Source organism: Hyaena hyaena, unplaced genomic scaffold (assembly GCF_003009895.1).
Source record: "Hyaena hyaena isolate Hyena2069 unplaced genomic scaffold, ASM300989v1 scaffold_393, whole genome shotgun sequence".
Taxonomy (NCBI): Eukaryota; Metazoa; Chordata; class Mammalia; order Carnivora; family Hyaenidae; genus Hyaena; species Hyaena hyaena.
The window spans coordinates 1,489,255-1,505,356 of NW_024081025.1; positions in this window are offsets into that span (position 1 = coordinate 1,489,255).

Consider the following 16,102-nt stretch of genomic DNA (forward strand, 5'->3'; position numbering starts at 1 on the left):
ACTTATTCCAAATAAGTTGTTGGTGAAGACCGTCTTCTGGACTGCAGACTTCTGACCCCTCACTGTATCCTCCCACAAGAGAAAGAGACCTAGGATGCCCTCTACAGGTTCTTTCATAAGGGCACTAATTGCATTCTTTATGGTTACATCCTCAGAAACTCTTTCTCAAAGGTACCACCTCCTCATATTATCACACTGAGGATTAAAATGCCAACATATAAATTTTGAGGGGACACATTAAGTCCATAGCAATCCATAAATTGGATTGTTGTGTCATCTGGTAGGTGTTTCACTTTGTAAGAAACTGGCAAATGATTTTTTCAGAGTGGCTATATTATTTTGCATTTCTATCAGCAATGTATGAGTTTCGCTTGCTCTGCATCTTTACCAGTACTTGGTATTGTTAGAATTTTTAATTTTAGCCATTCCAAGAAGTATTTAGTGATATCTCCATGTGGCTTTAATTTGCATCTCTCTAAGAGTTAATAATGTTGAAGATCTTTTTATGTGTTTATTTGCCATCTGCATATCCCTTTGGGTGAAGGGTCTTTTCAATTCTTTGTCTATTTTCTAATTGAGTTATTTTTAGTATATTGTGGAATTTAGAGGGTCCTTAGTACTCTGGATACAAGTTCTTTATTGAGTAATTGATTTGTAAGTATATTCTTTTTTTAAAAAATGTTTTATTTATTTCAGAGAGAGAGAGAGGCAGTGTGAACAGGGGAGGGTCAGAGAGAGAGAGAGACACAGAATCCAAAGCAGTCTCCAGGTTCTGAGCTAGCTGTCAGCACAGAGCCTGATGCAGGGCTTAAACCCACCAACCATGAGCTCATGACCTGACCCAAAGCCGGAATGTTTAACTGACTAAGCCTCCCAGGTGCTCCGATTTGTAAGTATATTCTACTAGTCTGAAGCTTGTCTTTTGCACTTTCTTGACAGTCTCTTTAGCAGAATGAAAGCTTTTTATTTTGATAAACTTGAATTTATTAAGTTTTATTCTTTCATGGATCTTGTTTTTGGTATCATGTATAATAATTCTTTGCCTAACTCCAAGTAACAGAGATTTTCTATATTCTTCTGAGAGTTTTATATTTTTATATATTGCATTTAGATATGATACATTTTGAGTTAACTCTTTTATAAGATATGAGGTTTAGGTCAGATTCTTCTATATATTTTTTAGCATATGGATGTCCAATTGTTCTCTCACTGTTGTTGAAAATAATACCCTTTGGACTGATGGATGTGGTTGGGGAAGGGGAGGATGGGCACGGAGAGGGGCACTTGTGGGGATGAGCACTGGGTGTTATATGGAAACCAACTTGACAATAAACTATTTGTAAAAAAAAAAATAATAATAATAATAATAATAATACCCTTCAATGAATTTCTTTAGCACTTTTGTAAAATATCTATTGACCATATCTGTTTGAGTCAATTTCTGGGTACTCTGTTCTGTTTCATTAATCTATGTGTCCACCTCTCTCTGCTAAGACTTGGGACTCACTTATGTAGTAAGTCTTAAAACCTGGTAGAGTGATTCTTTCAAATTTATTATTATTTTAAAAAATTTTTAGCTGTTCTATTTCCCCTGTCTTTCCATATATATTTTAGAATTATCTTGTCTCTATACACAAAAAGCCCTGCTGGGATTTTTATTGGAATGCAGTAAGTATATAGATAAATTTGAGGGAAATTGCTATCTTTAAAATTGCTTCAGATCCTTGAACATGGAATGTCTTTCCATATATTTAGATCTCCTTTGATTTATTTCATTAGCACTTTGTAGTTTTAGCATATGGATCTGGAAAATGTTCTGTTAGACTTGTACCTATTTCATTTTGGAGGGAGTTATTGTAAATGGTGTTGTTTTTAAAATCAGTTTTCAAACATACATCACTAGTATGTAGAGATGCCACAGATATTTTTGTGGTTACTTTGTATTTTACTATGCTAAGGTCACTTGTTTTAAGAGTGTTTTTACAGACCTTTTCATTTTTCTCCAGATGGGCCTGTTGAAATTTTAATCTTTTTCCAAAAACTTTCTCAAATATCAGTCCTTTCTGGATCCTTTCCAGGTTCCCTTACCAGATATGATTTCTCCCTCCACTAAATATTCAAATCATTTTGTCATCCCATGTTATGTGTCTATTTTCCTTCATGTTATGGCGAACTGGGTACTTACTCCTTCAGTATAATATGGGGATTATTATGGTGTTTCTTCTCACTCTGGGATATTGGGAAAGTTTACTAATTTTTTTTAAACCTCTGGCTTCTTTTCTTTTATAAAATGGGAGTAATAATAACTATTCCACTGGTTTACTGTGAGAACAATGTGTTAGAGGCTCAATAAATATTAGTTTCTTTTTTGTCCTTTCTCTAGAGTTATTACATTCCTGAGAACCTGTTGCAATATACTTGCTTGAGTCTTCTGCAGTGCCTAGGATGGAATAATCCTTTATAGACATATGTATAATTGTATTGACAGAACTTAGCATAGGGTAAGACATGCCATCTGTGCTTAGGAAACTCTTATCTTACAACTCTTCATTATTTCTATGCCAATGTTAATGTTAAATGATAGTGAGGATCCTTAGGACATTAGCCAACCTACAGCATTAACATAAGCTAGCCATGTGGAGAAAAATTCTCTAAGCAGCTATTTAATAAACTAAAGGGAAGTCACCATAAACTGGGTAGGAGTTTATGAGTAAAGGAGGCAAGAGAAACAGACAGAAGTAACTAAAAGAGCAAATTTAACAGCACCTGAAGAATAGATGGAGTAGGAGATGGACTATCAGATAGAGATCACTTCAGGATTTCGGGTGGAAGAAGCAAGTGGAGGAATATCAGATACCTTAGATTAGAGGATATAAGGGAGAAAAGTCATTTCTTACCACCGCCAGTCACTAAGGAGTTCCCTAGTGGGATTGCCATTCTTGTTAATGCTGTCATGAGGCTCCTAGGCTACCTCACAGGCACAATATTAAGCATGCCCATTTATGGGCTATAAGATTAACAAGGATGACTTTAACATTCAGAAATCACTTGGAGTCCCTTGATACCCATTCAAGGTAACTAGTGCCTTAGCTTGGGCTGCTATCGCAAACATATTATAGAGTGGGTGGCTTCAAGAACAAACTTATTTCTCACAGTCCTGGAGGCTGGAAGTCCAAGATCAAAGTGCCAGCAGATCTGGTGTCTGGGGAGGGCTCACGTCCTGTCTTGGAGACAGGCACCTTCTCGCTGAGTGCTCACGTGCCCAAAAAAGAGATCTTTCTCCTGTGTTTTTTTTTTTCTTACAAGTGCACAATTTGCCTTCATAAGGGTTCCACTCCCATAACCTAATTATTCCCCGAAGGCCTCACGTCCAAACATAATCACAATAGGGACTGGAATCCAAAATACGAGTTTGGGGCAGGGCTTGGGAGGGCGGGTAGGGGGGCGGCACACATTCAGTCCATTCACCTGAGAAAGAACAATCTTTTGCAAAAACTGCTGTTATCTAAATCTTTATTAGCTGGGCTTATCTGTGAATGAAAAAGGAAAATATTTCAGGGATCATAACATGTAGGGCCTGTTTCATCCGTGAGTGTAAGAAGCGTGTGTAAGAGCAAGTGGCATTTCCACAGAAGTCCAGCAGGGCGCACTAGGAAGCCAGGGAAGGGACTGCACCAAGAAACTGCAAACTCTCATCACTGAGTGAAAGGGACATTCGTGAAAGGTACATTTAACGGAGTTTGCTGTGACATTCAACGCAGAATTACCCGGATGAGGACAGGAGAATACTGGGATAGGAAAATGTGGAAGTGAGCAAGCAGGTAAATGTCACAGATTCAGGGATTTCTGGAATATTATTAAATTACACCATTTAAACATTTAATCTTTGTACGTAGATTGAAAAATACTCTGCAGAGGTTCACTGGCTTTGTTCCTAAGGTAAGTTGGAGTAATTTTATTCCTTACAATATGAACCTGCTTCATAGTAGGTGAGATGTTTTCCAGAGCTATTGGAAATTGCCACATTTTTACTTTATTTCATCATTGCAGGAAAGAATATGAGAATAGTATTTCAAAAGTGACAAAATCAGTCTTTCTTGCCGGCTTTGGTTATGACCAAAGGAGGCTATAATAGTGTCTCTGGCAATGAATGTGTGTAGTCATTTTCTTAATGCAATGCAGCAGCCTCAAAAATTACCAGTAGACATTCCAACATGTTAACTGGACCTCCCTCCAACCATCTGTCCCTCTACCCCACGTAACTACTAAGTGTCACAGCTGAGAAACTGTTGGTTCCTCTTGGCTTGGGGCAGATGCTCTCAGGGGACCACTACCCCTGCTTTAACTGAATGCCTGAAGTCCCAGGAAGGTATGGCCAGTTAAACTGTTCAATTACCAGCTTCATCTGCTCCACACTAGAAAAAGCAAAGTTGTGTAAGGAAGAATGTTTACTGCTCACATGAAGACATCCAAACATTAAACATACTAACAACATCTAAATTGGGGATATATCATATAGAACTGCATATCTTGACATAGCCACATGTTAATTATGTCTACAGCAGTTTTTCAATTTTAAAGCCACAGGGAAAGGCAACCACAGAATACAGTGGAAAGTGCTGAGGACTTTAACAATGTTGCAATATGCAGTTTGGGGGCTTAGAGATCACAGTCTATACACTGAGTTGTTAAGTATAAATTATTTAGCTAGATCAATGCTTGAGAGAAGGAAAAAATGAGGTCAAATGGGAAGAAGAATTAGAAGGGAGCTTTGTATCAACACCACTTATTAGATACTCCATTCTTCCCTCATTGAAGTGAAATGTGATTTTAATCACATACTGACTGATTACACATTCAGGTCTGTGTGTAGATTTGAATTTGTTCCAATGATTTATCTGCCTAGTACCCTGCCACCACCACACTGTTTAAACTATCCTTTGTTACTCATTTGAACATGTTTTTTTTATGAATAAACATGTATAATACCATGTGCCAAAATTACTTTTAGTGATTTATAACTATTAAATCATCTCATCTTCAGATAATCCTATGAAGTGGGTCCCATTAGCAAGTCCACTTTGTAGATTAGGAAACTGCAGCATCAAGAGGAGTAACATAAATTCTAGATCCCTCAACCCATATTCAGTGGAAATGTCAGTGTCCCTGTTAAGATTTTCAAGAATTCTAAAGAATCCAAAGTCTCATTTGAATTTGAAGTCCAATCTTATGTTTCTTGCAAATTCTTAATTTCAATAGTGTTTCCTTTCACAGAGCTGCTTTCTGGTCTCTGTCTTGTGCCTACCAAGCCAAGAAAACAACTATTATTTTTTCTTGATGTCCCTAAAACACTCCTATTCTCACAAGGCTTTTTATGTAATAGTCAAACTGACAGAAGGCTTTGCAAAATGGGCAGCTATTATTACATCTCCACATTGAAATATCCTTCAGTTCATTCTCGGGTATGTCATTGTCTATTTCTCCAGTTTCTAGTCTCTCTCCTCTTTTCTCTCTCTCTCTCTTCCTGCCTTTCTTTTTTCTGTTCCCTTACTCTATACCCAGCACACCAATACACACACCTTTTCTCCTTTTTGTCCTGTATTCTATCCCATCAAACTCATATACGTAGGTGTTGCCAAAATAGTAAAGGTGGTCACCAAAATAGTAAAGTGGCCATGTCCTCTGAACTGAAATTTTGCCAACTCGAATAGGGACAGAAACATCTGTAGTGAATTGTCACCTTAAATAGTAATTGACCACCTTTTCCTCCTCATCATTAAAATATTGCTTGCTAAATTACATTTGTGTTTACTAAACATAAACTCATAAATGTGAAAGCTGGAAGAGGCTTTTGATATCGTGTAGTCTGAGTTCTCTCTTACAGACCAGTAGTTCCAACTTGGTTGCACATGGGAGTAACCTGGGAATTTTAACAGTTACTAATGCTTGAGCATATTCCCCAGATATTCAGATTAAATTAGTTTGGGTGTTTTTTGGCTATTAGAATTTTTTTTTTTAGTTCCCAGGTGATTCTAGTATGCAGCCAAGTTGAGAATCACTATTACAGATCCAGAAAAAGAAATCTACAAAAGGTCAAATTATTAGCTAGGGACAGAGCTACATTTAAAGTCAGCTTGGTATTTAAGACCAAGTTCTATCATTTAGTGTGTCATCTTGGGAAAGTTTCTTAATGGTTCTCTGATTCACTGTGCACAACACTTGGTACTCTTGGTTTGAAGTTCAAAGTGGTGGGCACTGGCATGGTAGAAACCAAGGAGATATGTGCATATACATGGAAGTCTTACTGCTTTTTTCAGTGGTCACTCCTAGCGTCCTTATAATAAATTTTCTGGGGTGCCTGGCTGACTTGTTTGGAAGAGCGTGTGACTCTTGATCTCGGGATCGTTAGTTTGAGCCCCACATTGGCAGTAGAGATTACTAAAAAAATATTCTGATAAATAAAATTATTTACTTTTAATTAATATGATAGAAACAAGGATTTGTTAAGCCAGGTGCACAAAGGGAAGAGAAGGAAGTTAAGGAAGGGTTAATAGAGAACAGGTGTTTTCAATATATTGAAAAGCCTCTTATAATAATAGTTTTCTATTGCTGTGTAATGAATCACCAAACTCAGGGGCTTAAAACAGCACCAATTTATTAGCTCACAGTTTAGTAGGTCAGAAGTCTGGCAAGGTGTGGCTGGATTCCCTGCTCAGAATATCGCAAGGCTAAAACCAAGATGTTGACTATATAATGTTCTCATGTGAAGGTTCTGGGGGAAAATCTTCCAAGGTCATTCTAAACCACTGATAAAATTCAATTCCTTTAGCTCTAAGACTGAGATCCTTATTTCCATACTGGCTGAAATGAGCTCCTAAATGTCACCTACATTCCATGCTACAGAGTCCCTTCAATCTTCAAGCCAGTGATACCATGCTGGTCAATTGTTTCTTGTGCTTTGAATGTTTGATTCTCCCTTTGCTACTTGTCAAAGAAAATGCTTTGTTTTTAAAGGGCTCAGGTGGTTAGATAAGGCCCATTTGATAATCTCCTTATCTTAAGGTTGACTGACTTGGGATCTTAATTACATCTATAAAATCCCTTCACATCAATACATAGATCAATACTTGATTCAAAAATTGGAAGAAAGTATGTATATACCACAGCCTGGAGATTTCAGGGCCATCTTAAAGTTCTGTCTACAACATCCTATTCAAGATTCATATTTGGTTTAGAAGCTTTTTATTCCATATTCCATCCTCAATTCTGAGAGCAACATTGCAGTATTTTTGAAAGACTTTCATGATATGCTGAATAAAGAGCAAATCTTTTGCATGAAATAAATTAACCAAACAGCCAGTCAATTTCATTCTCAAAACATAAGAAGTAATTGACCTTCATTCCTGAAAAATGTCAAAGTGAGGAATTGTTTTCCCTTTACCAAAAATGTCTCATGGATAGGGACAGGAAGAGCATTCTGGGGACAAAAGAAAAATGCACAAAAAGGCATAAAGGGTGGAACCAAGTGGTTTCCAGAAATTTGAAGTAAAGATTTTAAGCTATAGATTGACATGAGCAAATTTATATTTTAAAAAATATCTACCTAAGGCAAAGGGATGGGCTGGTTTGGGGGGAAGTTTGGAGACTGGAAGGTTTGTCAGTACATTTCCAAATGGGAAGTGAGGAGGGCTGTGGTGTGGCCAGGGAGGGGATAATATTAAGGAGAAGAAATAAACAGGATTTACTGATAGATGAAAAGTGAGAGAAAGAGGGGGAGATTAGAACTCCCATTTTGTGTCAGTATTCAGGTGGCTGTCTCCAGAAGGGTTGTAAAGGGCAGTCGGAAGTCTCAGTTGCTATGTTTGGGGGGTAAGGAAATACAGGGAAAATGGGAAGGGAAAAGCAAACTCACTCAACCACTTTGAGGGAAGAGCACTTGCTTGTTTTTCCACAATACTGGAGAGAGCTCTTCATTGCCCCAGGTATGGTACAATGGAAAGGCGGCTTGCTTTGGCATCAGGCTTGGTTGGAGGGCTTCATGTACTTTCAGTCACCAGCTTTTTCTCCCTTTTCTCTGCCTTCATTCATCTGTACACCTCAACCATCTCACATCTTAGGCCAAGAGGAATAATAACTGGTTACTTATTAATTATTAATAACTAATAAAAATTGGTTACTTCCCTTTAGAACATTAATGATTTCCGAGTCCTTATCCAAGTGCTGATTTGTTTAATCCTCATCACAGTGTTATGAGGTTGGCAGGGCAGTAAAGCCATAAGAGAATTATTATTGTTACCCTGATTTTAAAAATAAGGAAACTGAGACACACCTATTCAAATGGAGAGTCAGGATTTGAGAATTGAATATTGGTCTGTCTGATTTTAAAGGCAATGCTCTTAGGGGTGCCTGGGTGGCTCAGGTGGCTAAGCGTCTGACTCTTGATTTTAGCTAAGGTCATAATCCTACAGTTTGTGGGTTTAAGTCCCACACTGGGCTCCACACTAACAGTGTGGAGCTTGCTTGGGATTCTCTCTCTCTCCTTCTTTCTGCCCCTCTGCTGCTCACTCTCTCTCTCTGTCTCTTAAAATAAATAAACTTAAAAAAATAAATGAAGCCGATGTTCTTAGCCACCAAATTACAGCTAAAATAACTTTGAAACATATAATACACTATTAGCAAATTAAGAAGTTTATTTTGTCATTATCAGCTATTAAAGAACATAACACAAACACACACACACACACACACACACACTTGTGCACACTTACATTTAGGCATGCATACACACATAAACAGACCTGGTAATAGGAAGACCCTAATTACTAGACTTATTAATACTGCAGTTTAGCTTAGTAGCTCCTAAATTCAGAGTAGCATAGTCAACAGGTAGTTTAAGAATTAAAAAGGAATTACTGCAATGAGGTAGAAATGGACTAGAAATTAGGAAGATGAGTAAGTGATTTCTCCCAACCTGTCCTCACAGCACAGACCAGCTCCAGGACCCTGGGTTAGTGACTGCTCATGTTGTAGCTGGTGTCCCCAGTTATACAATGTGACATTGGCATCCAATGATTGCTAAGACCCATTCCATTAAAAGGTAATTGTTTTATTTATTTATTTTTATTATTTAAAGCAGGTGTATATCTATTTCCTTTTCTCTAGTATTTATTTATTTAACTTCTTGGTACTCAGTTGCTCATTTTCAAATCTAATTTTATACCTAATAGTTCAATAATAGTAAAATTTAATGATAATAATTATGATGATAACAGTTAACATTTATGAAACACTAAATTCTAGGAATATGTATTAATTATATATATTAAATTATTTTATTCTCATAAATGTCTAAATAAATAGGAACTATTATTACCCCCATTTTAGAGATGTTGAAGCTGAAATGGTAGAGATGGTAAGTAGTCTGTTCAAGATTCCACAGCCAGAATGTTGCTGAAGGCTAAGGGAGGTAATTTGACCCCTGAATTTGTTCTTTAAACTGTTACATACTATCTTTCAATATTTTTTAGGTGCTGTGGATGGAAGACTTATATGCTTATGAGTGGATTTTATTTAAAGACACATTCTAACTTTGCAGAATCCTAAAATAATAAGGCTGTTTTCTACATTTCAATGGTATTTGATTTAATAAATTTCTAACTTTAATACACACACACACACACACACACACACACACGCACACATTGTACCCTGAAGGCTATTCCTCATTTTATTTATAGCCCAGGAGATGGATAATCTCTGGGATATTCCTTTATGAGAAAAACATAAATGTCATATTTAGGCTGTGTTTTTATGTTAAGGACATTACATCTCCTCACTATTCTTTACCTCCTGGGAATTTAATTAAAATAATAAAATACAGAGAGCTACCATAGTTTGTCACATAATGATGACAGCAGAATAGAACAGCACAAAGTTAATCCCTTTTTCCCACAATGTTTCCTTATGTGCACATCCATCCAGAAACTAATGATGCAGGTCCTATCAATAAAGGGCAATAAGCTCACTGCAGAATCTGTGGGATTGGCTGATTGTACAGCTGTGTTTTGAATCTCCACTGTAAAGATCTAGAAAATACACAGCAGCACAGGAAGTTGCCTTCACTGTGGCCGTCGGTTACCATGGTTTCTGGGTCTGAAGGTAGAGTGTTATAGCCTTAGAGGCTTCTGAGTACAAACCGTTACTAGTAAGGCATAATACTAAATTGTAGCAATAATCTAGATAATTCTCACAGTGCAAAGCAAAGGTGGCTTTCCCCTAACCCCCAGGAATTATCTGTCTGTATAATAATTTTTAATCATTTTCCACTGTCTGAGTAACATGCTGCTTGCCCTTCATGGAACATGTGAATTAGCAAGAGGTAGGCAGTAGTGTGCTTTTATGTAAAAAAAAACAAAACAAAACAAAACAAAACAAAAAAAAACTTGTGCAGAAATTTTTGAGAATTTTTTCCTTCTAATGACACCTAGAATATTGTACATATTATTTAGTGTATATTCATTTTATATTATTATATATTTCATAATATATGTAGGCATTAAGCCAACTGAAACATGTAATGATAAAAAGGAAATATTATAGGTAGTCTCCAACTCATAAATATATTACTTACCCAAAGCTTAAGTATTAATTAGTTGTTTAGGAACAAGTAGAGCATTTTTTTCTAGAAAATAACTGTCTGGCTGATTTCCACTCTATGAGAACATATTTAGCATTACCTGCCCCTTAAAGCATGTTGTGATTTTTTTCTGGTTTCCAGAGTCAGGAGCCTTGTTGTTATTAATGTTCTAAGAAGAGGGAGTAGAAAAAGCCAGAAACACTGGGGATGGGTCTATGGGAAATCTCAAGTTTTCTTGTACTTCTGTCTCCTTCTTATTCAGCTGGGCCACTGGGCTTCCCTGCTCAGGGCCCGATCTCCTTCCAAGGTGCCACACTGACAGGAGCCCTAAGCTCTCACAAATATTTCCCTAAATGACCTATGTGTTATTCTCTCAATTCTCTTTACTTTCAATCAAAAGCAAGCTGATGTATATGATTAATAACAAGTACAAATCCAGATTTCTCACACATAAAGAGTACACATGTTTTAAGTGGATTTTCCCCATGTTAACTTTATAATTATTATCACAATATTATTTTTAAAAATCTATAAATGTATTACCAGGTATAAATTTCTTACACCTAATAGTTTTAATGCAAGTATAAATTTCAGGCATAAAACATTTACAAATCAAACATAAACAAACCAGAAAATTCAAATAACATTAATATTATGTCATGAAGGATCTTTGGTTGAAATTAAATAATTGATGTTGGGTTTAATAGAAAGATGCTATTGATGTATTTTTTTATTTCACTTGTTAGCTCGATTCTTTAGATTTTTGAAGATGAGAGACCACTAATTGTGTCACTTTTATTTTTATTAGTTTTCCTTTTGAAAAAGGAACTAATGTTTTTTGTTGTTGTTGTTTTTACCATCAATCATTATTCTGAAGAGCCAATCTATTTAATAGTGTATCTCAAAATAAAACTATGAAAAATATTTTTATGTTTTAGGAGTATCAGCTGTTATTCATTGGCATATTAATGGGCTTTTAGAACTTAGTACTTATAACAACAGAATCTGCAAGGTATATCTACTCTTATTGGGAATGAGGAAAGGGCTGCTGTGAGGAAAGTTCTTTTGAGTTTGACATTTCTATCCTACTATTTCATGCAATGAATCAATACTCTCATCAACCTTTTCTACTTGACCAGGAAGGAAAGTCTGTTCAAATCTTTGATAGGGATTCCTATTTTACTCAGTAACTGTCAAGTACTTACAGGTATCTATGAGGCCATTCATGATTTGCTCACCTTCTTCTACGTGTTATCCTTCTGACCCTGAATCCTAATTTTCTTAAAGGCCTCTATCTTCCTGATTTCACTGTAGAATTTTATTGTCAGTCTTCTGCTATACTAAAAGCTGCACAAAATCATGGACCATTATGTATTTTTTTCACTGATGTATTACAATAGAATAGTACCTGGAACATGTAGATACTCAATGACTATTTGTCAAACAAATTAATAAAGATAACGGACAAAGTTTATTAACACATCTATTGTGGGCAGCAATTGTTACCCAATTGCTAAAGATAATTTTTTATTTACTCAACTTTTTACCTTCCCCCAAATATTAAGAATTTTCTCTTTCCTAGTAGTATCTTTGAGGTCTTATGATTCAGAGGTAGGCACATGGGCAGAAAGAGGACTAGGGAAACAAAGGAAGATGGGAGAACAGACAAAAACCACTCACTGCCTGAATGTGACAAGCTTTGTGATAGCAGCAGATAGAGATTAGGCACAAAGGTTTTGGACAGTGACTCAGGGTTAAAGAACAGTAAAGACAGGGCAAAGATTGTTTTAAGAAATGTTGCCATGAATTAAGATATAAACTGTCTTTAAATTACCTTCAGTGACTTGAGCTGTTAGGGAGATTTCTTTGAATTATAAACTCTTTTGAGATCCTCTATTGAGAGATCATCCTATATTCAGAGCACATACACATTTGTCTTTTTCTTGGACTAAATGGATTATGGATACAAATTTGTAAAACTGCATTGTATTTCGTTATAAATTATTTAAAGTCAGAACTCAGTAAAAAGTAGGTATTTGAATGACTATCTTAATTTTTAAAAATTATGAATGAAATAAGGAAAAATTAGAAAAAAATTGTTCAGGAATTATTAAATTCTTGCAGTTCTTACAGAATATAATATAATAATTCCTGAAAATGATAGGTGCCCTTAAATTTGCCAGAGAAATTTTTCAGAGAATGCAGGTTATTGTCTGGATGCCTCATCAGCTCAGAGGAAGCTCTCTGTTTTCCTTATGAATGATTAAGGAAGACCACCCCAGTCTTCAGCCCTAACATCCAACTTTGCTCTGTTCTTAAAATAGCTTTTCCAATGGAGGTTACTTTTTAGAAACTTTGAACTCTTTAATGTCTCCTGCAAAGATCTAATTCAATGCCTCATACCAGGTCCAGACAGAACATGTATATACTCTGGGCAAGTGAATAATTCACTCAATAAAGCACTTCTCTGAGTATTGCACATGGTTTAGAAAGTTCCCTAATCTTAATTTTCTTAAGTTAAATTCAGGCTTATTTCCCAGAATAACATTCCAAATAAAATGAATAATGGTAGAGCTAGGTCTATTATGATGAAGTGATATAACCTCAAGAATTAGCCTTAATAAAAGTTAATGGCATGTCTTTCTGGGTGGCAAACTTTAATGGTGGCATCACTGGCAGAAACTTCACCATTACAGAAATTGTTGCTACGTCACTGTCTCTTCTGCCCATCTGTTCTTTTGAATTCTTCAACCTCCAATTACTTAGTTAATTTGCCTTTTTTTTTTCCTGGTAGTTTTTCAACTTGCTGTATTTCATATTTTCTTAGGGACAAACTTTGCTAACACCCAAGTTATCACATGTGTGTTTTCACATCCTTGGTAGTACATGTATTGTCTCAAGATAATTGATAATTTAAAAATATTAGCACACTTCAGATATTTATAATGATCCTTTTCACTATCACAAATCTACTTTCATAGGCATCCTCATAGAAAAATCTCACACTGAGTAAAAATAACAGTACTTTTTTCCTGCTTATTGTTTTACTTTTATATTGAGAGTATACTTTTATTTCATACTTATATTAACTTTTACACAAGATAAGGGTACTACCAACCTAAAAGAGGTATTATAAATATGAAATATATTTCAGATACAGGTAAATACACTTTTTAATACACATGCCACATGACTTAGAATAATAGAACTTAAAGATGAAAAAATCTTGAGGGATTATTTGACCTAACCATTTACTTAATGATAGAATTTCCTCTACTTATAATACTTTTCCTGATGGATGACCACCTCACCCCAAGATGAACTTCTATAATGAATTATTTTTTTGTAAGTCATTTTTTTTGTAAGTCACTTCATTCTACCTCTAAAGAGCACTGTTTGAAAGTCTTAACATAAACCTAAATATGTTTCATCATAATTTCTAATGATTAATTCCTACAAATTCTTCCCCTAGAGATACTTCTAGTAATTTGAACTTATCAATAATGTGATCACCCTTCAAATATTTGAAGACAACTCACATTTCTAGATAAAGCAAAGAAGGTACCTTATATTAATGGGTGGAAGGAAACAAAGGGATGAATTGACAGAACCAAAGAAGGGAAAGGAATGAGACTCAGAGCAAGACCAAAAGCATGAGATAGCCTGATCCACTAGAACCAAAGAATATGTGGGAGTCCTTAAATTCACAGAATGACACTTGACCTTCAGTAGATGAAACTGAGTGGAGCTCTGCAGAGCTAACTGTGATGTCTAGTGGAAAGCAGAATTAATCAGGTGATTAGTGACCAGAGTAGAGTGACCACAGAAAGGGCCAGCTGATAGTTTGGCAATGCAAGGTAGATTTGCCCAACATAAAACAATGTTCTGTGACGGTGATGGTTCCCAACATGCAGAGGCAACTGTATGGTTGCCTAGTGAGACCATCAGGAAGTGTTTCTTCCTCTTATTAAAGCAGGTATATGAGATGAAAAGGTGTCCTTATATAAATAAAGATGATGCATTTGTATTAGGATTATATCGTCCTATATTGATGTTCATGGTTGTCAAATGCATACACACACACACACACACACACACACATTGACAGACAGCAGATTGAACAGAATTTCCTTCTTTGCCTGGAACATGTGGGTAAACTTATTTTGGTAATGTACAGTCTTTGAGTCATAACCGAACTAAGCAGGCAATGACATAGATCACACCATTCTACATGTCTATATGTCTGGCTTTTTTCTCCTTAAGGTCTCTTCTCAAGAATACCTTCTGTTTCGGGGCGCCCGGGTGGCTTAGTCGGTTAAGCGTCCGACTTTCGCTCAGGTCATGATCTCGCGGTTCGTGGGTTCGAGCCCCGCGTCGGGCTCTGTGCTGACTGCCAGCTCAGAGCCTGGAGCCTGTTTCAGAGTCTGTCACTCCCTCTCTCTCTGACCCTCCCCTGCTCATGCTGTCTCTCTCTCTCCTAGAAATAAATAAATAAAACATTTAAAAAAAAAAAAAGAATACCTTCTGTTTCCTTGAATTTGGCAGCCTGTAGCTTTATACCACTTAAGACTTCTCAATCCCCAGGAGTAGGATGAGGGCTGGAAGAGACTGAAGACATCTAATATAAAATAAAGAACAGAAGTCCCTAGAGGACCTGGAATTACTTAATTTAGGCTATACATAGTAACAGGTGATCTAGGTGTTTATGACAGAGTGAACACTGGCCCCTGAGAAATATGTATATCTTAATCCCTGGAAACTGTAAATGTTACCTTATATGGCAAAAAGGACTTTGATAATGTGATTAAGAATTTTGAGATTGGGAGATTAATCTGGATCATTCTGGTGGACCCTAAATGTAATTATTCCTTATGAAAGGAATGAAAAGATCAGAGTCAGTACTAAGAAATGTGAAGAAGGAAGAAAAGAGATTCAAGTGGTGTGGCCACAAGATAAGGAATGTAGGCAGCCTCTAGAAGTTGGAAGAGGTGAGGAATGAATTCTCCCATGTAGCTTCCAGAAGAAACAATCCTTTGAAATACCTTGATTTTAGCCTTGTAAGACTTATTTTGGATTTCTGACCTCTGGAATTATGAGGCAATAAATTAAAATGGTTTTGAGTCCCTAAGTTAATGGTGATTTTTTTACAGCAGCGCTAGGAATAAATAAATACTAACACAGTATTTTGTATGTTTTCTATTAATTTAACTTCTTATGATTCTAGTAGAAGAGAATTTGTTTCTACCTCAGATATTCCCAGAGTGCTGTGAGAGGAAATAGGTTGGAGGAACATGCATTCAATCACACAATAGTACATGAAACTAAATTGTATCAGTCAAGGTCCATTAGTTGCAAGGATCAAAAAGCAACTCTGACAGAGGTAAGCAGAAAATGAATTTACTGAGAGGATATTGAAAACATTATTGACTGTATGATTTGAAAAATAAAAAGAACAAGGAAGTCAGA